This window comes from Melozone crissalis, unplaced genomic scaffold (genome assembly GCF_028551555.1).
Source record: "Melozone crissalis strain CALT ecotype California unplaced genomic scaffold, PUWL_Pcris_2 ptg000068l_1, whole genome shotgun sequence".
Classification (NCBI taxonomy): Eukaryota; Metazoa; Chordata; class Aves; order Passeriformes; family Passerellidae; genus Melozone; species Melozone crissalis.
In genome coordinates this window covers 1,506,752-1,528,512 of record NW_026535846.1, presented here as the reverse complement: position 1 = coordinate 1,528,512, position 21,761 = coordinate 1,506,752, and the positions used below count along the sequence as shown (strand labels likewise).

At 54.5% G+C, this 21,761-nt stretch overlaps 1 pseudogene; it reads left to right on the top strand.

The window, feature by feature from the left end:
* Window positions 1-1,278: 1,278 nt before the first annotated feature.
* The window catches only part of LOC128945954 (Fc receptor-like protein 4), a 112,196-nt pseudogene continuing 91,713 nt past the window's right edge, over window positions 1,279-21,761 (top strand).

Sequence of the window (21,761 nt, the reverse complement as noted above, 5' to 3'; positions counted from 1 at the left end):
GCCCTCACACCTAATTTTTCCCCTCCCCTGGCTGCCCCCAACCCTATTCCCTGCTCAGGTGCTCCCCGGGATTGCTGAGTCAGGAACAGGGGCTGAAGAGACCTGGCCAAAAATTGAGGGAAAAAAAGGAAAAACAGAAATAAAGAAAGGAAAAAGTCAAAGGAAGGGGAGGGCACAGAGGCAGAGCTACCCACGACCCCCATGTGATACCTGCAGAGCAAACAAATGCCCCAGGCTGGCTTTGCTGGGCCCTGGGTGACCCCAGAATCTGAGGCATCCCAGGAAGGAGCTGTGACCCCTGTGGTCACCCAGCCACTGCCCATCCCTGGCACCCCCATTCCCCTGGGAACCCAACCATGGGACCCCCATTGCCTTGGTCTCTCTTCCCTGGTGACCCCCATCCCAGGACTGCCATTGCCCAGGACCATCAATGCCTTGATCCCATCCCATGCACTGCTTCTTCTCCCAGAACACCTATTCCTGAGGGTCTCCTTTTCCCCTTGCACCCCCAACCCTGGTACCCACATGCCATGACCCCACATCCCTGGGGATCATGTCCCTACAGCACCCCCATCCCTGAATCCCCCCAGGCATGGAGACCCCAATTCCCCTGGACCCCCATTGTGACCATGATTACAAGGGTTTGCCAGATGAGAGAGAGATGAAAATGTTGACTCCTTGATCAGAAGGCTTGATTTATTATTTTATGATATATATATTACATTATGACTATACTAAAAGGAAATAGAAAGGAAGAGGCTTCTTCAGAAGCTGGCTAAGCTAAGAACAGAAAAGAATGACAACAAAGATCTGTGTCTCAGCAGAGAGCCAGAGCAGCTCTGCCACGAGTGGTCAGTAAATCTAAACATCCTCAGGAGACCAATCACAGATCCACCTGTTGCATTCCACAGCAGCTGGTAACCATTGTTTACACTTGTTGCTGAAACTTGGCAGCTCCAGCAGGAAAAATCCTAACAAAAGAATTTTAATGAAAAGATGTCTGTGACACCCCATTCTCCTGGACACCCATCCTTGGTTTCCCACATCCCCTGAGCCCCCCATTCCTAGCAGCACCATCCCCCACCATGTCCCCAGACTATGCAGGCTTGTCCCCAGCCTGTCCCCAGCTTGTGGCCACCCTGCCCCCACCAAGGGCCACCTACATGTGGGGACGGACGTGACCTCGCTTCCTTCCCCTTCATCCAAAGAGCCACCAGCCAGGGGAGTGGTGGCCACAGCAGTGAGTGACAGCCAGTGCACATGGCTGGGGACACCAGGATGCCTGGGAAGGTGGCGCTGCTCCTGTGGGGTGAGTGCCCCGGGCACGAGCCTGACACCCTGGGGATAGGGAGGGGAGGGGAGGGGGCACAGGGAGGTTGTGCGGTCCCCTGAGGTCCCCAATGCCAGCAGTGCCAGTCCATGTCACCAACAGTTGACCTGGGTGTTACTGGGGATGTAGGGTGGCTTTGGGGACAGGCAGAGGGGGCAGGAATTTGGGGATGGGAATCTGGGGACAGGAATGTGGGGACTGGCACCTTTGGGCTCAGGTAGCTCTGGGGATAGGACAAGGGAACTGGGATGCAGGGACAGAATAGGACAAGAACAGTGAGGTTGTGGCCATGGGGATGGGATCATGAGGATGGGATCATGAGCTGGTGGGGGTGACCTGGGCCAGCATGTGCTGTGTCCGCGGTGTCCTCGTGCCCGGGGTGTCCACAGTGTCCACAGTGTCCACAATCCATGTTCTGCCTCAGCCCAGGGTGGCCTCAGTGTCCCTGTTCCCAAGGCGTCTGTACCACAGGGATGTGTTACATGGGTGTGTGTGACACAGACATGTTCCTCTGCCTCTCCAAATCTTTTCAGAACCACTCAGAAACACTTTCTCACAAGAACTGCTGTCCCCATGGGGACAGTTTGGGGACAGCCACCACACCCTGTACCCCATGTGCCTCTGACCCCACGGTGCTACCCCCACCTAGCCCTGTCCCTTCTCCCTTCCAGCCCAGATCCTCGGCCTTGCTGGTGAGTCCTCGGCGGATGCCATGGCCCCACCCTGCTGTCCCCAGCCCCATGCTGGCCCTGGAAGGCTGGTGTCCCCTGTCACCCACAGGTGCCCAGACCACCCAGCTCCTCGTGGAGCCCCCCTGGAGGCCGGCGGTGGTGTGGGACCGGGTGACACTGACCTGCCAGGGCTCAGGGACTGCCGGTGCCACCACCTGGTACAAGGATGGGCAGCGCTGGTGGCAGGAGGGACGTGATCACTTCACTGTCCTCGAAAGAGGCACCTACATGTGTGAAAGAGCCAGCAGTGGGCGGAGTCCCCCCATGACAGTCTCAGACAGTGAGGGGGGTTTGGGTGTCCCCAGCCTGGCACTTGCGGGCACCCCGAGGGCTCCGGGTGGGCTCCACTCCATGGGTCACCTCCTGTGTGACCAGAGCCCATTTCCTGTTCTGGGGATATCCCAGAGCACCCCAGTGTGGGGGGATCCCCATGTTGGACTTGAGGACCGCTGGTGCTCTGGGTGTGACACAATTGTGGGCCCCGGTGAGATCGGGTGTGACAGGACCCCTTTGTCCCCCAGATGCGTTGGTGCTGCAGGTGCCAGCACGGGCACTGCTGGAGGGGGCACGGTGACACTGCGCTGCCGGGGCCGGTGGAATAGAATGGTCAACTCAATGTCCTTCTACCGTGAGGGGAAGAAACTGGGGCGACTCCCCGATGGGAACAAGCTGTCCCTGTCCCCTCTGCAGCTGAGCCAAAGTGGCATCTACTACTGTAGGGGCTCGGTGGACTACTGGGGGTGGACAGAGTCAGCACCAGTGACAGTGACAGTACACGGTGAGCACCCCACAGCTACCACTCCAATATCTTGACACCCTCAAGGCCACGTCCCAGTGGACTCAGAGTCACAGTGCTCAACTCCACTCTTCTTCCCAGAGCTCTTCTCGGTCCCGGTGCTGGAGGGTTCCCCTGTGCCCACCCTGGGGTCCCCCCTGACTCTCAGATGCCTCAGCACCCCCAGCTTGCTGCGGCCCCGAGCCTCCCTTCTGCACGTGTTCTACCAGGATGGGCAGGTGGTGGAGGGCCCACAGGGGTCCCCGCAGCTGCTGATGCCCGCCATGGGGGTCTCCCATTCAGGGAATTACAGCTGCCAGGTGCGGTCCGAGGAGGGGGCTGTGCAGAAGAGCAGCGCCCGGCTCCGTGTCACGGTGCACAGTGAGTGCGGGGATGGGCACAGGGAGCCCACAGAGGCACACTGGGTTTCCTGGTTGGGGACCTTCACGTCCCCCAGATACCATTCTTCGTTCCCCCTGCTGCTGCCTTGTGTCCCCTTGCCCCTCTGTGGTGTGACCCCATCCCTGACATCCCCCACCACACCCATCTTCCTCACCCCTGTCCCCCGACACTGGCTGCCAGCCCCTCCCTGTGCCCTCAGCCCTGTCTCTGTCTTCGCAGTGCCCGTGGCCAATGCCACCATCACTCCCGGTCCCCTGGCACACCAGGTGCATGCAGGTGACAACGTGACCCTGTGCTGCTCGGTGCAGGTGGGCTCAGCCCCGTCACCTTCACCTGGCTGCACAACGGGCACAAGGTGGCCCAGGGTCATCTCCTGGAGCTCAGGGACGTCAATGTGGGACATTCAGGCACCTACCAGTGCGTGGCCGCCAACCAGCTGGGACAGGATGGGCACCAGGTGTTCCGGGCACTCAGCCCTGAGCTGGTCGTGGAGGTGAAACCTCGCTCACCCTGGGTCACAGGTGAGGTCACAAGGGTTCACCAGGGAGTGCCAGACGCCCATGATTCAGGGTGATCCTGATGTGTCCCCCTCTGTTTCTTTCAGTGGCCGCAGGGGTCAGTGGGGCCCTTTTGTTCCTGCTTCTGCTCATGGGTGTCATTGTGGCCTGGCACCGGTTGCGCCGTGTGGGTGGGTGACAATGGGAGGACAGGGGCCCCAAGGAGGTGTAAATGCTCCCAGAGTTGGAGAGCAATAGGGCAACACCCACAGCCCCAGAATTGTGAAATTTACTGAGGGTCCTGTTGGATTTGGGGAGGTGCTGGACAGTCATGCAGGGATGTTGGGGGTTCTCTCAGGGTCCCTGGGGGTGTTTGGGCGTCTCTGTTCCTGCTGGGCTTTGGGTTCTTGAGGCTGAGTTCATCAGAGGCACTGAGTTCTGGGGGGGCTCCAGAGATTCTTGGGGGTCTTGAGGGGAATTGAGGGTACTGTGGGTGTTCAGCGATCCTGAGAGGGGTCAGGGCCCTGAGATCCCACAGTCACCCCTACCCTCTATCCTCTGCAGCTGCCAGGAAGCGCCAGGAAAGGTGAGTGGGGGGTGCAAACCACACTCTCCTTTTTTACCCCAACCCCCAAGACCTTCCATTCCCTTCCCCACATCCTCTCTATTCCCTCAGGGCCCTCTCAGATCCCCCCGCCCGCCCAGAGGAGGGGCAGGTGCTGTACACTCACGTCGTGGTCGCCAAGAGGGCAGGGGGTGAGTACAGGGGTGACACACACAGAGGGGCATGTCACCCACGAGTGTCACCCCACCCAGATCCCACAGCCCGCGTCTCTCGCAGTGTCCCCTTGTGCCACCACTCTTCAGGATCCCCAGGTGACCTATGCAGAGCTGCGGGGACCCCAGGGGCGACCACAAGAACCCGGTGACATCTACGGGAATGCGCTGTGACACTGGAGGGAACAGGGGGCACTGGGGGTTCCCACCCATGGGCATGTGGGGGCACAAAGATCCCAAAGGGCTGAGAGAAGAACAATTTCCTGAAGCAGCAACGAGCGAGAATAAAACCAACAGCAATAAGGTTCAGAGCAAAACTGGTCAAACATGGAACAATTTCCAGTTAAAACCACCAAAACGGAACAACTCCAGATGCTGTCCACAGCAAGTTTCTTCCACCAGAGGAACCTAGCAGAGCCCTGAACCTTCCTTGCTCTGATGTTCGAAGCAGCCTTCAGGAGGCTCTGGATTCTCATCTCCCCTGTCCCAAACGCATCTTCTGCCATGTTCCCCACACAAGGATTTCACAAAGTCCTTGAGAGGATTCCAGAACCATCCCCTTTTGCAGGGCAGTCGGGATCAGGCTATGGCAAAGGCTGGAATTTCAGAGACAGGAAAAGTTTCACGTCTGGAGACATTTTGGAACATCTGTGTGTTTGGCAGAGATGGGTCAGGCCTTGCTTTTGGTGAGATGTGTCTCTGTCTTTCCATCAGTCTGTCAGCCATGGGACACTGGGGACAGTGTGATGCTCTGCCAAAGCCAGCTCCTGAGTGGCCAAGTGATCAGAAGTGCCACCTGGGGAGAGGGCCCTTGTTGGCCCAACTGGCTTAAAAGGCAGAGCATGAGGTGACCAAATTCCTGACTCTGTCTCCTCTTGTGGTGTCTGCCCCATCCACGCTGGAACTCAGGAGCTGGCAACTCATTTAAATGAGGAATATCAACAAGGGAAAGTGGGAGCATTCCTGGAAAGGAAAGAAGAACCATGTCTAAAACTCTCTTTAATTTCAAATATGATGGGGTTTCCAGGGCAAAGTGCAGGAAAACGAATAACAGCTCTTTACTGGGAAATTTATAAACAGAACAGAACAAACAACACAAACCCAGAACTTTCCGTCCCGCTCAGCAGTGTTGGTTTTTGTGGCTGTTATAACCGCAGCCAGCAGGGGGCGCTGCAGGGAGCACTCCTGACCAGCAGGGGGCACTGCAGGGAGCACTCCCGGCCAGCAGGGGGCGCCCCCGTCCAGCTCCATCCCCTCAGGAGCCATGGCGGCCTCCGACGGGAGGGAGGAGGGGAAATCGCTCCTTTTGCAAACTCAGGGGCACCAATCAGTCCCAGCACCACCACCGGCAGCGGGCAGAAGCCGCCAAGGCTGCAGGTTGGATCCCAGTGCCCACTGGCAGTGTAGCAGTGTCCCGGGACCAGGCACATGCTCTGCACAACACCCATGAGCGTTCTCAATGATCCTGAATGGAAGGAAGGCATCACCTGACCCCAGGCAGGTCTCAGGTCCACAGCAGCACCTCTGGTTGCTTTACACCCCAATTCCTACAAACCCTCAGCCTTTCTCTCAGGTTATGAGGGCAGGGATGGAGCAGCTTTGGAGACATCTGGAATCCAGACAGGGTCACTCCCCACAGCCCCATCATTGTTGCTGGGTAGTGCCCCTTCTTGATATTTCCACGTTGTTCCCTTTTTGCTGGCAGACATGGCCAGAACCAAAAGATTCTTCTTGGAGTGTTACAAAGGGCTGCTGCTTTGAGACTGGAAGGGGGATGGAGCCGATCAGGTTGTTGAGCAAATTGTTGTTTTCTTTGCAGTAGTCCTGTGGTTTTCTCATTCCCTTGGGAATGATACAAATGACCAACTGGTGAATTCCTGGACTGGTTCTCCCACAGCCGTCCTTCCACTTTGGCCAAAGAGCCTCCACCCAGGGGACAGCCACCCCCAGCAGCGAGTGACAGTCAGTCCACAAGGCTGGGGACACCAGGATGGCCAGGAAGGTGGCGCTGCTCCTGTGGGGTGAGTGCCCTGGGCATGGGCCTCACACCCCGGGAATGGGGAAGGGAGGGGGCACAGGGGGCTGTGGGGTCCCCTGAAGTCCCAATGCCAGCAGAGCCAGTGCATGAGGAGACCGGAGCCATGGGGTGGCTGTGGGAACAGGAGAAGTGGGACAGGAATATGGGGACAATACCAGGGGGTCAGGGGTTTGGGGAGGCATCATGGGGCTGGTGGGGTGACCTGGGCCAGCATGGGGTGGCAATGGTGTCCCCAGTTAAGGGGTGTCTACAGTGTTGTCATGTTCTGTGTGAGCAAGGGGTGGCCGCACTATCCCTGTCCCCAAAGGGTCCATGTCACACAAGGACACTTTGGGCATATCTCCCACACCCCATGCCCCCGTGCCTCTGTCCCAACAGTACCACCCCCACTGAGCCCTGTCCCTTCTCCCTTCCAGCCCAGACCCTCGACCTTGCTGGTGAGTCCTCGGCGGATGCCATGGCCCCACCCTGCTGTCCCCAGCCCCTGGCCCTGGAAGGCTGGTGTCCCCTGTCACTCGCAGGTGCCCAGACCACCCAGCTGCACGTGGAACCCCCCGGAGGCCGGCAGTGCTGTGGGACCGGGTGACACTGACCTGCCAGGGCTTGCGGACCGCCGGTGCCACAGCCTGGTACAAGGACGGGCAGGGCTGGGGGCAGAAGGGATGTGACAATTTCACTGTCACCGAAAGTGGCACCTACAAGTGTGACAGACTCAGCACTGGGCGCAGCCCCACCGACAGAGTTTCATATGGGGAGGGGGTTTTGGGCGTCCCCAGCCTGGCCCCCACAGGGACCCCGACGGCTCTGGGTGGGCTCAGCTCCATGGGTCGCCTCCTGTGTGACCGGAGCCTGTTCCCTACTCTGGGGACATCCCAGAGCATCCCAGAGCAGGGAGACTTCTCTCTCACAATGGTTGGTTCCTGGTGCCTCCTGGTGCCATCATCACCCTCCTGATGGCCCTGGTGTGACAGAACTCCTTTGTCCCCCAGAATGGCTGGTGCTACAGGTGCCAGCATGGGTGCTGCTGGAGGGGGACATGGTAACACTGCGCTGCCGGAGCAGGCAAAACAAACAGCTCACAAATGTGCACTTCTACCATGGAGAGAAGCATCTGACGGGGCCCCAGGATGCGACCAAGCTGTCCCTGTCCCCCCTGCAGTTGGACCACAGCAGCCGCTACTGCTGCAAGAGCTGGGTGGTGTCACAGTGGAGAGTGTCAGAGTGGGTGACAGTGACAGTGCACAGTGAGTGCAGGGATGGGGACACGGAAGCCTGACATTCTCTGAGGGTTTCCCCACCGCTGCCTGAATTCTTCATTCTTCCCTTTACTCCTCCCTGCATCACACAAAATTTCTTAAGTCCCTCTTGGTTTGCCCCATGACTGCCCAGATCCCCCTGCAGATCCCTCATCCCTCTCTTTGTCCTCCCCAGCCCTCCCTGGATTCCTCACCGCTTCCAAGGTCCCTGCTTCATCCTCTCACCTTCCTTTGCTCCGTGAGTCCCCCCATCCATCTCTAAACCTCACTCTCCTCAGCCTCTTGTCTGTTTCCCCATCCCTGCCTGGGTCTCTCCCCCTTTCCACGGGGTCTTGCCACTCTCCCCAGGTCCCAACATGCCTCCTAGGGTCCCCATCTGCTCACTGGGATCCTATCTGCTCGCCTCCAATCCCCCTCTTTCCCCTCCTGTATCCCCCTGCCCCTCCTGGGTCCCCAGTCCCATCTGTCCCCCACTCCTGCAGATGTCCCACACTCAGGGGTGTCCCTGTCAGCACAGCCTCTCAGGGGAAAGGTGGCACTTGGGGACCGCCTGCTGCTGAACTGTGCAGTGGCCACAGGGACAGGTCCCCTGTCCTTCTCCTGGCACCGGGAGGGCTCGGGGATGCTGCTGGGCACCGGCCCCTGCATGGAGCTGCACCACGTTGGGGACATTGACAGCGGTCAGTACCGGTGCCGGGTCAGCGACGGGGAGAGCATGGCCGAGAGTGACACCCTGAATGTCCTGGGTGAGCGGGACCCTCCGGCTGAGGGTGACGCCACCCAGGGCACCCTCATCCCACCTCACTCTGTGCCAGCCCTGTCTGTGTCTCTGCAGTGCCCGTGGCCAATGCCACCATCACCCCTGGTCCCCTGTCACCCCTGGTACACGCAGGTGAGAATGTAACCTTGTGCTGCTCAATGCAGGTGGGCTCAGCCCCTGTCACCTTCACCTGGCTGCACAACGGGCACAAGGTGGCCCAGGGTCCCCTCCTGGAGCTCAGGGACATCAATGTGGGACATTCAGGCACCTACCAGTGCATGGCCACCAACCAGCTGGGACAGGACAGGCACCAGGTGTTCCGGGCAGACCCTGAGCTGGCCCTGGAGGCAACACCTGGCTCACCCTGGGTCACAGGTGGCGTCACAAAGGGTTGCCGGGGTGTTCAGGACGCCTGTATTTCAGGGTGACCCCGTTGTGTCCCCGTCTGTCCCCAACAGTGGCTGTGAATGTCGGCAGGACCCTCCTTTTCTTGCTCCTGCTCCTGGCTGTCATCAGGGGCTGTCACTGGTGGCACCACCAGGGTGGGTGACTATGGGGGGGGGGGTCCTGGAGTGATGAGGAGCCCCCAGATTGGGGGCAGAGATGAGCAGCACCCAAGGCCGGTGAGTTGGGGGAAACAGAACCTGCAGTGACCTTGGCTGGGGGTCCTGGGGCATCTGGGAGGAATTTGGAGTGTCTTGGTTGGGCTCCAGGACCATCTTTGCATCAGCTTTGAGGACCATTGTGGTGCATTGGGAGCTCCTGGAGGGTTTGGGGAGCTCCTGGAGGTCTGTGCAGGAATTTTGGGGGATCTTTCTGGGGTCCTGGGGAAGTTTGGTGGTGCCTCTCCCTGCCAGGCTTTGGGTTCCGGGGGCTCAGAGGGTTGTGGATGCTGGGGGAGTTGGGGGCCCTGCGGTGGTGCAGAAGTTCTGGGGGATTCAGGGATGCTCAGAGTTTGTGGGGAGAAACAGGGATCTGGTGGGAATTGTGGCTGCAGTGGGGATCTGGGAGTTCCGTGGGTGGTTGGAGCTGGCGAGGCCCAGCAATGTTCAGGGGTCCCGGTGTCCCCATGGCCACCCCCTCCCCTTTCCCTTGCAGAAACCAGAAAGCCCCAGGACAGGTGAGTGGGGGGCTGGGGCTTTCCCCCTCCCAGACTACTGAGATCCCCCCTTTTTTCCACAGGACCCCCCGGAGGAGGGGGCTGTGCTCAACACGCATGTCATGGGCACTGAGTATGCAGTGTGAGAATTCGGGGGGGGGGACAAGGACACATCACTCATGGATGTCACCCCCACCCAGGTCCCCAAAACCGATGTCACTCTCAGGGTCCCCACCTCGGGATCCACAAGTGACCAACATGGAGCTCTCAGGACCCCATGAGAGATAGTGGGACCCCCATGTCTACGAGAGTGTACTGTCACACTAGGGGCACTGGGAGCACTGAGGGCAGTGGGAGCACTGGGGGCTCTGGGGGTCCCTGCCGCAGGGCACTCCCTGTGTGCCCCACCCCAGATCTTGTGCTCTGGTGCCCGGGGGGGTGGCAACGAGTGTGGGGGCTCCATGTGGGACTGCCCAGAGCTCCTTGTTCCAGTGATCCCAGTATGCCCAGGGGCTCCCCATTCCCTCCCCCGGTTCCAGGAGGCACAGCACCTCTGTCCCCTGTCTTGGTCCCAAAATGCAGCTTTGTGATTAAACTGGGATAAATGGTTTTTGTTTTTTCATCTGCCTGGCCAGCTCAGGATTGAGGAGGGTCCTGGTCAGGTTGTGGAGCAGATCCTTATGGGATTTGATGGATTATTGGGGCTCCCTCAGTCTGTTGGGGACAGGAACAAAATGATCAATTGCTTCATTTCCGAACTCTGCCCCACAGACGGGAAGGAGCTGCCGCTCCCTGTTTGTCCCCTCTCGGTGACACCGACCACGGGCTTGTGGTGGTGCCACCCCGTCACCTTGGGCACCGATCTGGCAGCTGCTGAGCCCCTCGGGCCCACCCCAGCTCAGCCCATCCCCGCCCGGTGCCCAAACCCCACACCCGGCACTCCCCGAGCCCCGGAGCTGCTGCGGAGCCCCGGCCAGGGGCACCGGGAGGGTGGAGGGGACCGGGGACCCTGAGGAGGAGCCCCCGGCGCTGTGGGAGTGGAGTCCTGTCCTCGGGTCACTGTCGCTTGTCGCAGCTGCCATCGCACTGCGAGAGCTGGGACTGACCCGGGCTTCAGGGACTGACGGTGTCAGTGTGTCCCAAGGGGGTATTTTGGGGTCTCACTCCGTCCTTTCCAGGATCCCCCGATCCCCCATCCCCCCGCGGCTCCGGGGCTGTTGGGGACATTGGGGACAGCGCCGCTCGCGCCGGGGGCCGTTGGGAACATCTCCCGACCACCGCTGGTGCTGCCCATGGCCAGGCCTGGCGACAGTCGCGACATCCGCATCCGCCAATGGCGACATGCGACAGCCACCCCTGCCCGGGATCTGCCTCCCTCCATCCCGGGGACACCCCGGGGTCCCGGGTCCCCAACCCCAGCAGGTCTCGTGTCCCCCAAAATGCTCCTGGGGACATCTCGGTCCCCCCTGACCGCCCTGGTCTCTCCTGTGTCCCCCAAACTCGGCGGAGGCTCAGCAGACGCTCCGGGGCTCAGAGCCCGCCCAGAGAGCGCTGGGTGCGGGGTCGGGCACCGAGGGGGCACGGGGAGGGGAACTGGGCAGGGCTGGGGAGGGGGAATCTGGGCACCGGAGAGATTTTGGGAGGATTTGGGGAGATTTTAGGTTGATTTGGGGGATTTGGAGGGCATTTTGAGGTGACTTGGGATTATTTTGGGGGCCATTTGGGGGATTTTTTGAGGGTGGGGAAATTAAGAGGGGTTTTGGGGGGCTATTAAGGGATTTTGGGGGTGATTCAGAGGTGATTTTGGGGAAGTCTGGTGAAATTTGGGGTGATTTAGGGCAGATTTTTGAGAGTTTGGAGAGAATTGGGGTGATTTGGGGGATTTAGAGGATATTTGGATATTTTGTGCAGAATTTGGAGGATGTTGGGGTGATTTGGAGGATTTGGGGGGCTTTAGGGATGATTTGGGGGAATTTTGGGGCAATTTGGGCATAGGGATTTTGAGGAGTTTGGGACCATTTGGGGTTGATTTGGGGTTGATTTTGGTGGATTTTCTGGGTATTTTTATGGCATTTTGGGTGTGATTTTTATGGGAGTTTTTTGTGGGATTTTGGGAGAATTTGGGGGGGATTTTTGGGGCTCACTCCATTTTTTCCCACAACCCGAGAGCCGCTCCAGCCCCATCGTGCTGCTCCACGGTGTCACCAATGTCACCACCGCCCCCAAAGTGCTGCCCTCACTGCGGGACGAACCCAAAACCATCCGAATCATCATCAGGGACCTGATCTGTGAGCTCATGTGAGGCTCCCAATATCCACCCTTTTTGCCATAAAATCTGCAATTTTTCCCCCCCCAAAATCTGCTATTCTCCCTCCTCCCCCCCCCCCCCCAAATCTGGGATTTTTTGCCCCAAAATTTGTGATTCTTGCACTGAAAATTCAGGATTTTTTCACTGAAAATTCAAGATATTTTCCCCAAAAATTTAGGAGATTTTCCCCCCAAATTCAGGGTTTTTTCATAGAAAATTCAGGGTTTTTTCCTCCAAAATTCAGGGTATTTAAAACAAAAAAACCAAGATGTTTTTTCTGAAAATTTGATGGTTTTCCCCCCCCAAAGTCTGGGATATTTTCCCCAAAATTCAGGGTATTTTTCCCCAAAATTTGAAAATTTCTCCCCCAAAATCTGGGATATTTTTTCTCTGTCCCTGATCCTGGTCCCTGTCCCCCAGAATTCCCAGGGACTGTTCCCCGGCCTTGCTCATCATCGGCACTGAGGAATTTCAGCGGATCCAGGAGGAGACTCAGCCTCCACAGCAGCTCACGGATTGGCTGCAGATCCTCAAATCCCCCCAGGATGTGGCTTTTGTGGGCACCTCCTGATTCCCTGAGCCCCAGTTTCCCAATCCCAAATTTCCTGATCCCCCTTTTCCTGGTCCCAAATTTCCCAATCCCACTTTTACTGATCCTGATTTTCCTGATCCCGCTATTCCTGGTCCCAAATTTTCTGAGCCCAATTTTCCCTATCCCAAATTTCCCAATCTCAGTCTTCCCAATTCCAAATTTTCTGATCCTACTTTTCTTGATCCTGCTTTTCCTGACCGCGCTTTCCCTGACCCCACTTTCCCTGACCCCACTTTTCTGATCCCAGTTTTTTCAATCCAAATTTTTCCAATCCCACTTTTCCTGATCCTGATTTTCTGGATACTGTTGTTCCTGATCCTGATTTTACTGATCCAGGGAATGCCCTGGGATGTCCCTGGGAATGTTGCCAGGAATGGGTCTGGGAATGTCCCTGGGAATACCTCGGGATGTCCCAGGGATGTCCTCAAAATGTCTGCGGGCTGTCCCGGGGATATCCCTGGGAATGACCCCATGAAAGACGCCAGGAATGCCCTGGGCTGTCCCTGCAATGTCCCTGGGCTGTATTATCATTGTTTGCGATTCTCCTTATGTTACAGGAATCATTGAGAGAATTCAGCACTCATTCCTGAAGGAAGTCTCTAAAAAAGTTCTTTTTCTGTTATTAACCTCTCTGTACAACTTTTCCTTTCACAGATCTCAGCAATACAACCTTCTGCACTTTAGATCACACACCCCTCTGCCTGGACCTGCAGTGGAAGGTGATGTGAAGGCAGATGCCCTCACCATGACAGTCACTATACCACAAAAGTTAGGGCAGGCCAAACTTTCTCATGATGTCTACCATCAAAATGCCCAAGCACTGGGAAAATAATTCCATCTGACTTTGCCACAAGCACAGGACGTAGTGAATCCTTGCTCACAGTGTCAGCAGACTCTTTCTTTGCCACAAATGTTAGGTAAAAACTCACAAGGGTTGAAACCTAATGACATCTGGCAAACAGATGTAACACACTTTTCAAGCTTTGGGACTTTTAAATATGTCCATGTTTCTCCTGATACCTGTTCTGGATTCATAGTAGCAGCAGTACACAAGGGTGAGAAATCCATGGGAATTTGATGGGAATTTCCCATTCCAAGTAATTTGGGAGGGGAACTGATGGATTCTAAATGCCTGGAATGCTTTCATTCCTTGGGAATATTGGAGGGGAACTGCAGGATTCCAAATTCCCAACATCTGGAATGCCAGTATTCCATGGGAGTTCCATGGGGAATTTGGGAAGGGAGCTGAAGCATTCGAATTCCTGATGCCCAGAATGCAGTTATTCCATAGTTTTGGTGGGAATTTGGGAGGAGAACTGGAGCATTCGAAATTCCCAACACCCAGAATGCTCTTATTCCTTGAGAATTTGGGAGGGGAACTGAAGGATTCCAAATTCCCTATGCCCCAAATGCCATTATTTCATGGGAATTTGGGATGGGACCTGCAGGATTCAAAATTCCCAAGGTCCAGAAGGCAATTATTCCATAGCTTGGGGGGAATTTTGGATGGGAACTGGAGGATTTGAAATTTCCAATGCCTGGAATGCAATTATTTCATGGGAATTTGGGAAGGGAACTGAAGGATTCAAACTTCCTGATGCCCAGAATGCCTTTTTTCCATGTGAATTTGGGAGGGGAGCTGGAGGATTTGGAATTCCTGGTGCCCAGAATGCAGTCATTCCATTCTCCAGTTTTGGTAGGAATATGACATTGGAGCGGCCGGATTCAAACTTCCTGATTCCCAGAATGCTGTTATTCCATGGGAATTTGGGAGGGGAATGGGAGGATTTGAAATTTCCGACACCCAGAATGCTGTTATTCCATGGGAATTTGGTAGGAATTTGGGAGAGGATTTGGAGGATTTGAAATTCCCAACAGTTTGAATGCCATTATTTCATGGGCATTTGGGAGGGGAGCTGGAGCACTCAAAATTTCCAATTCCTGGAATGCCATTATTCCATAGTTTTGGGGGGAATTTTTGAGGGGAACTGGAAGGTTTGATGCCTGGAATGCCATTATTCCATGGGAATTTGGAGGGAGAGCTGGAGGATTCAAAATTCCTCATGGTTGGAAAGCCATTATTCCATGGGAATTGGGGAGAGCAGCTGGAGCATTCAAAATTCCCAATGCCTGGAATGCCATTATTCCATAAGAATTTGGAAGGTAAATGGCAAGATTGAAAATTCCTGTCGTCTGTGCCTCTCATGTGCCTTTGCAGCTGGAAAATTCCTGACGTTTGTGCCTCTTATGCGCCTTTGCAGCTGCCCGAAGGTGCAGTTTTGATCTGTGCTGATCATGCTTGTGCCAAACATTGGCACCAGTGCTTGTGCATTTTGATGGAAAAAAGCATGAGTCAGTTTTGCTTGTTCAAAATGTTTGGCAAAGTGTTTGAAAAAACCATTGTCAGTTTGTCGGCTCTTGCATTTCCTTCTGCCACAAATCCTGGAAGTGAGGAATGAGCCCTGTTATGAGAGACAAAATATTGGTTAGTTCTGAGTGTCAAAATTGTAGGAAGACATGAAAGCCAACAATATCATTTGTAACATCTGATCCTTCTATTTTTTAACAATACTAGCAACATAAGATAAATCTGTAATTAAATTCAAAAGTTCTGAAAAGAGCTGAAACGCTCTAAACAACTGCAGCCAGTTCAACAATCTGAGGAGAGCCCTCTATTGTTTGAACATCTGACTCCCATGTTTTGGTTGTTTGATTTTGCCATACTATTACTGATTTTTGTGTTTTCCCTGCTCCATCAGTGAGGAGAGTTATAGCACTTCAAGGCTCTTCACTTAGCATGGGTTTTTCTCTGAAACTTAATTTAGATTGTAACAATTTGTGGCCTGGGTAATGAATAGAACAAACACCTGAATAATTTAGCGATGTAATTTGCAAGTCTGAATTTTGCAAAGCCCAATCAACCCTTTTCACAGGTAAACAAATAATTACAAAATCTTGGCCTGCCATAGTTAGCAATCTTGTTCTGGGTCTAACTATGATTTCAGCTGTCATCTCCATGGTTGTAAAAATTGGTTTTGGAGACCTATAAGGAAGAAAAACCCACTGTGTGATTAAAAAAGGATCTTTTTCACAAGTGTTCCATTGAAAAATGAGACCATAAAGTTGCATATTTTCTCCTAACACTGCAAGAAATGCAGTGTCTATGGAATTCCACAACATTCCCTCACTTTTATTTCTAGCTTTACAAGAAAAGAGTAAGATGTGGGAGTCAACCCAACTAAGGCATAGGGTCCGCTGGACTTCACACCAAACGAACCAAGCTTGATCTTCAAGGTCTGGGAAACATTCATCTGAATCAGGGCAAGCCTCAGATCGCCTCCCAAGAGCTTCAGAGTAGTTATGTTAATTAGTCCAAGTTCTGCTCCCCTATTGGTTATATGTGTTCCATATATAGTATAGTTTCTAGAATGTTCCGCCTCCAAGACTATATACTGTTACCTCTTCCTTGTTTCTGGCCTTTGGAGCTTCTTCTTTTGTTGTGTTCTGTTCCTGACCATAGTTCCCATTTTTTTTTTTCCATTAAAAGTCGTTTCCTTGTTGGGCACTCCATTGTTCCCTCTCCTTCTCTCCTATTTTGCACCACATTCACCCTGAAGTCAGGGGACCCAAAGGTTTGTCACAGCCACCCTCACTGCAACAGTCAGTGCCTGGAGCGCTGTCAGGCAGTGCCGGGATCCCGGCTGTGGTTCTGGTCCCCACAAGTCAGGAATGGCAGCCCCAGGCTCAGACCCAGACAGAAAGCCAACCAACAGAGACTGGCACCCTTCCAGTCTCTTGGTACACGGCCGCAAAACAGCCCCTGCTGCTTCTTCCTCCACCTGTGTTTGGGCTGTGCTTGTGGTAGAGCCAGCCAAGTTGTGCTCTGTGCTCCAAAGCCTGTTGGGAGTGGGCATGAAAAGCGCTGGGTGCACAGCCCAGTGTCCTGGAAGGTGCAGGCAAGAGCATCCTGCAGGAACAGGACTCTGGTCCCTGGCCAAGAACAGCCTGATTTTGGTGCTGTGAGCGCAGGCAGGAGCTGAGGCAGGTGAAGAGGCAGCGGGCAACTTGTGTTTTTGGAGGGCCTGGGGCTGCACGTCTGAACCTGCCTGTGGAAACTCACTTGGGGGATAGGAGCTCGAGCTGGAGTGCCTGTCCTGAAAGGACCTGGAGTCATTCAGCCTTGCCAGCGTTTCTTAAGGGTGTGTTGGTGCTCCTCAGGAAAGCTGCACATTTGGGGAAACACCTTTGGAGGAAAGGGGCTTGCTTCTCAAGGAAAGTTCTTCCCAGGGAGCTCCCAGTGAGGCAGGTGCGAGTGTCCCCCTTTGGCTCTCTGTGCTCCTTTCAGTCCTTGAGGCCCATTGCACTTGGCAGAGGGGCAAGGAGAAGGCAGTGAAGAGCAGGTTTGGCATCTGCCTGGACCTGTGGAAACCAACCCAAGCACCTGCAGCAGGGTGTGTTACCCCCTTTCGACAGAGGTGTGAGCAGGAGCATCTCTGTCCAGCCATGAGCCCCAAAGCTCTCTGTGAGAGCTGTGAATTAAAAGGTTTTTACACACACACACTTTTCACATCTTCCCTGTCTGCTGTGTTTCAACTCTTGGCAATATGCATTTGCCTCCTGCTTGGTGGGAGCTGCTGTGGCCCAGGGCCAGCACAGAGCTGGGATGTGTGGGACAGGCAGCGTGGAGAGTCTTGGCTGATCTTGGTGTGTCCCTGCCCTCAGAAAAGGCCTCCCAAAGTGTCCTGCTCAAAGGGTGTCCCTGTGCATCTTGGAGAGAACAAGGTAGGCATTTCTGGCAGCTGGGCATCAGCCTGCCTTAAAATGGAGGCAAGTGGTGGAGTGAGCCCAGCTGAGATACCCTGAGAGCAGCCCAGTGCTCCTTGTTCCTCCCTGCTGACATGTAAGCGTTTGTCTGCTTTTGGGATGGCCCTGGCTGTTTCAGGGCTGCTCTGTGGACACGAGACAGCCGGTCCTGTCCTGCTGGGTCCCAGCAGTGCCTAGCAGCAGCCCTGCATCCATGTCAGGACGCTGGCCAAGAGAGCCCCTGGAAGCTGAGGCAGCTGATTTGAAGCTTTTGCAGATACACACAGGGGACAGCCAGCAGTGTTCCCTCAGGATACAGCAGTCCTGAGGGGCCTTCCCAGGGCTGCCTGATGCCACCCACTCCTTGTGGCACCAGTTGCTTTCCTGTGGCACGTTCTACCTCCCCCAAGAGTGAAGAGAGAGCTGGAGAAAGAGCTTGCCAGGCTGCTCTGGATCCTTTCCCAGTAGCCCTGGTTGAGTGGAGAAGTCCGAGCTGAGCACAGAGGTGCCAATGGAACAGCGATGCCCAGGAAGGCTCGCTGGCAAGGATGATCCAGGAACCACAGGCCTGGCAGCCTGGCTTTGCTCCAAGCCAGGAAAGGCCTTGGAGCAGATCCTCCTGAGTGCCATCCCACACACATGCAGGGAACCAGGGGCTCTGCTGGAGGCTGGGAAAGCTCTGCGGAGGGACAGGCACAGCTGGGGCTCCTGGCGGGGTGTTGAGGGCTTCTGTGGGGGTGTTTGGGGGGTGGATGTTGGGGGGCATGTTGGGGAAGGAGTTGTCTGGAAGGTGAGAGGTCTGGGCTAGTATTTGAGTCAGTTTGAAGGCAGCATCTGTGCTTTGGCACAGCTTTGATCATGGAGGGCAGAAAGAATATCTGTGACTATTTCTTTTACTGGTGCTGTTTCTCCTGCAGGGAACAAGAAGGGAGAGTTGTACTTTATTGGCCACTAGATATCTGTACTGGGGGAGGATTAGCCCTTTTGCCATCTACTCATTTGTACTGGTTACTTTTGAACACTGAGTGGTCTTTCATTCCTTGACAGCTTTTAGTCCTTAAGAGAATTAGGAGATTAAAATCCCTTCTTCAAAATCCATTTGCAAATCAAAGAATGTCCTTCTTTTTGGCTCTGTGTAGTGTTATGTTTTGTAAAGTGACTTCCAGTGGATGAGGCTAAGGCAAATGATTTGCTGCTTTGAGATGAGAACAAACTTCCAAACCATTCCCATTCTCTGGCCATGGCTATTAATTGGAGAAGTTTGCAGATTTTGGAACTACTTTAGTTGAGCAATGGGAATGAAGATTTCCTGAAGTGAAGATTCTTAAATGCCCTGAGCCCACAGAGCGGGGCAGCATTTGCTGATGTTTTGAGCAGTTCCAAGAGATTCTGTAGGGCTGCCTTAGACACCTGGGCCCAGGGATTCCTTCCAGCCTGGGCCACTTTGGCTGGTCTGGGGGTGGCCCCAGGGCAGGCGGCAGTCTGTGCAAGGGTCCTGGGTGGCATGCTGCAGTACGGTCACCGTTGCATGGAATGGAACCTGGTGTCCAAGGGACCTTTGTGACACGTGGGAAATAGAAGCTTGCCTGGGTGCTCGGAACACGCAACAGGACAGAACAGGAGAGAGTGGTGCCGTGAGGAGCCCCTTTGTGAGGTGTTCACAGGGGTCATTGGATTGGGGAAGAGATGAGGATCTGACTCTATGTTTCAGAAGGCTTGATTTATTATTTTATTATATACATTACATTAAAGCTGTACTAATAGAATAGAAGAAAAGTTTTCCTCAGAACTAGCTAAGAATAGAATAAGAAAGAATGATAACAAAGGCTTGTGGCTCAGGCTCTCTGTCCAAGCCAGCTGGGCTGCAATTGGCCATTAATTACAAACAACCACATGAGACCAATCACAGATCCACCCGTTGCATTCCACAGCAGTGGATAATCATTGTTTGCATTTTTTCCTGAGGCCTCTCAGCTTCTACAGAGAAAAAATCCTAAGGAAAGGATTTTTCATAGAAGTTTTCTGCAACATGTCACCTTTTTTAATTTTAGTTAAATTACAAAGAAAAGTGTTTGTAATTTCATCTGCTGTACCTATGCAGAGGAAAGAACAAAAACTTGACAGGTTATCTATTGCCATTCAAAACCTCAATCCAGTGCTGATGTGGAATGATCAGGGAAATTCTTCACCTGCAGAACATAAAATTCTATCATATCACTAAAACAATCTTACAATATAAGAAAATGCAAAAACAATGCAAAGAAAGTTCAAGTCCGAACAGCTGAGTTTCAGGAAAAGTCCATGGACTGAAGATGTTCCTCTTTGACATGTCTGAAAGTCCCTTTTAGGTCCTGAAACAGGCTTGCAGAATCCTGAAACAAAGAACTGCTAAAGAAAATCCATCAATAGTTATCAAAAATCCATTACAGTCATCAAACAATTTTGAGAAAATTTCTGAAATGACTTGGCCACAGCCCTTTATTGATCCGCTTGGGCTGAGGCTAATTTTTGGCTCTTCAATGCTTTTAAGCTGCTACTAGCTCTTTCAAGTCTTTTGGTTTTTTTTTGGTTTTTTTTTTTTTTTTTTAAGGAGCAGCAGCAGCAGAGGAGCCTGAGAGGAGGCCCTGGCCCTCAACCCCAGACTTGGCCCACAAAACAGTGGCCCAGGGCCTGATGGGAGAAGCAAAGCCACCAAACCTAACAGCCAGCCGGGCAGTTGCCCTGGCCCAGGGAACCAAGCCAAACAGCCCAGGCCTGGCCCGCGAGGTGGGCTCTGTGTTCTCACCACCTGACACCACACTGCCAATACAATGGCAGAACGAGTGATCAAACGCTTCATTCCACCACTGGTGAACACCGGCAGTTGGGAAACAGAAGCTTCCATGAGTATCTTCTCAAACCTGGGGATGTTTTGTCCCCACGGCAAGCGAGCGATGGTCACTTTCCGCTGTTTCCCTTGCCTCTGTAATGCAAATGCAAAAGGTGTTCCCGCTTCCAGCCCCTCGGCAACACACCAAACCCCTCTAGGCTGGGGCCCAGAGGCAGAACTCTCAGGAGCCACCTCCCCCTCGCCGCTGGGGCACACAAGGAAGGCAGGGATCTTTGCAACCACCAAGGGGGAACTAGCCCATGAAAAATGCTGAGTTTGAAAGCAGGCAGCTGAGCTGCCCCCACAATCAGCTGTCAGGCCATGCCTCCTCCATGGAAGGAGAGACTGATGCCCCCTTCCCTTGTCCCAGCTCCCCCCACAGGGGCAGCCCCAGGACAGCCCAAAAAACTCGGGAGGGAAGCCACGCTGGATGGTGGGGGTGGCGAGACCGGACTGAGTGCATCCCCTGCTGGGCCAGAGGCAGCAGCCACATCTACTACAGGTTCTGAAATCTGCAGCACAGGCGCAGACGGCCAAACTGGCGGAGCCAACACAGGAGGCCGCGGGACAGCCGGGGGGGCGGCGGGGCTGCAGGGTTGGCCCTTGGGGCATCTGGGATCGGCCACACAGATGCAGTCACTGAAACAATCAGAGCCGTGGGTGGGGCAAACCAGGGGGCGGGTTGGTGCGCCCTGCAGGGACCAGGGCCACCTGCAGAGCTGGGCAGGGCAGGGCCTGTGGCGCTGGGCAGGGCGGGGCCCACGGCGCTGGCTGGGGCGGCGCAGCCCTCTCAGATCTCCCCTGAGAGAAATGAGGTGGGGGAAAAAGCAGCTCCATTAGAGCATGCTCCACTGACGCAGAAAAATACTCTCCTTCGGCTGCGGGCAAAGCCTCGCCCTCCCCACTGCGATTCAGGGGTCCTGGAAACCAGCAGGTCCTCCAGAGGGTCTTCTCCCAGGCGTGGAGCCTGCCCCCTGCAATCAACAATCCACTGAAATGAAATTGCTTTCCATTTCAAAACTGGGAAGAGCGTTTTGTCTGACAGATAGATCCAAGGGTATCCAAAATGCTGGCACTGAGCCATAATAATAAATTCCATGCATTCCCATATGTATTCCCATACGAATCAAGGGCATAGAGCACATTCATGAAGAACCCATGGAACTTTGCCCACTGGAAAAACTCATAGAAATGTCTCTTCACCATAGGAATTCTGTCCTCATGACCCCATTTTTGCCAGAGGGCAATAAGTTTCTCCTCTGAGGGGGAGAAGGGAACCTCCGCCTCCATGGGCACCCTCACCCACATGTGCAGCCACGTTCTGCAAACGGCAGCATCATCAGGAAGGGAAAAGTTGACAGTACCTTGTGACAGTGTCCACCAGGCTCTGACAGGCTGCTTGGTGCTGCTAAGCTTTCCAGACATCTTCTCTGGAGGCTTTTCAAAAGGTTCTCTTTGTGGTCAGCCTCGGCTGTGAACTCTGTCCAAATTCAGGATCTTAAGTTCTTCATCTCCTGGCTAGAA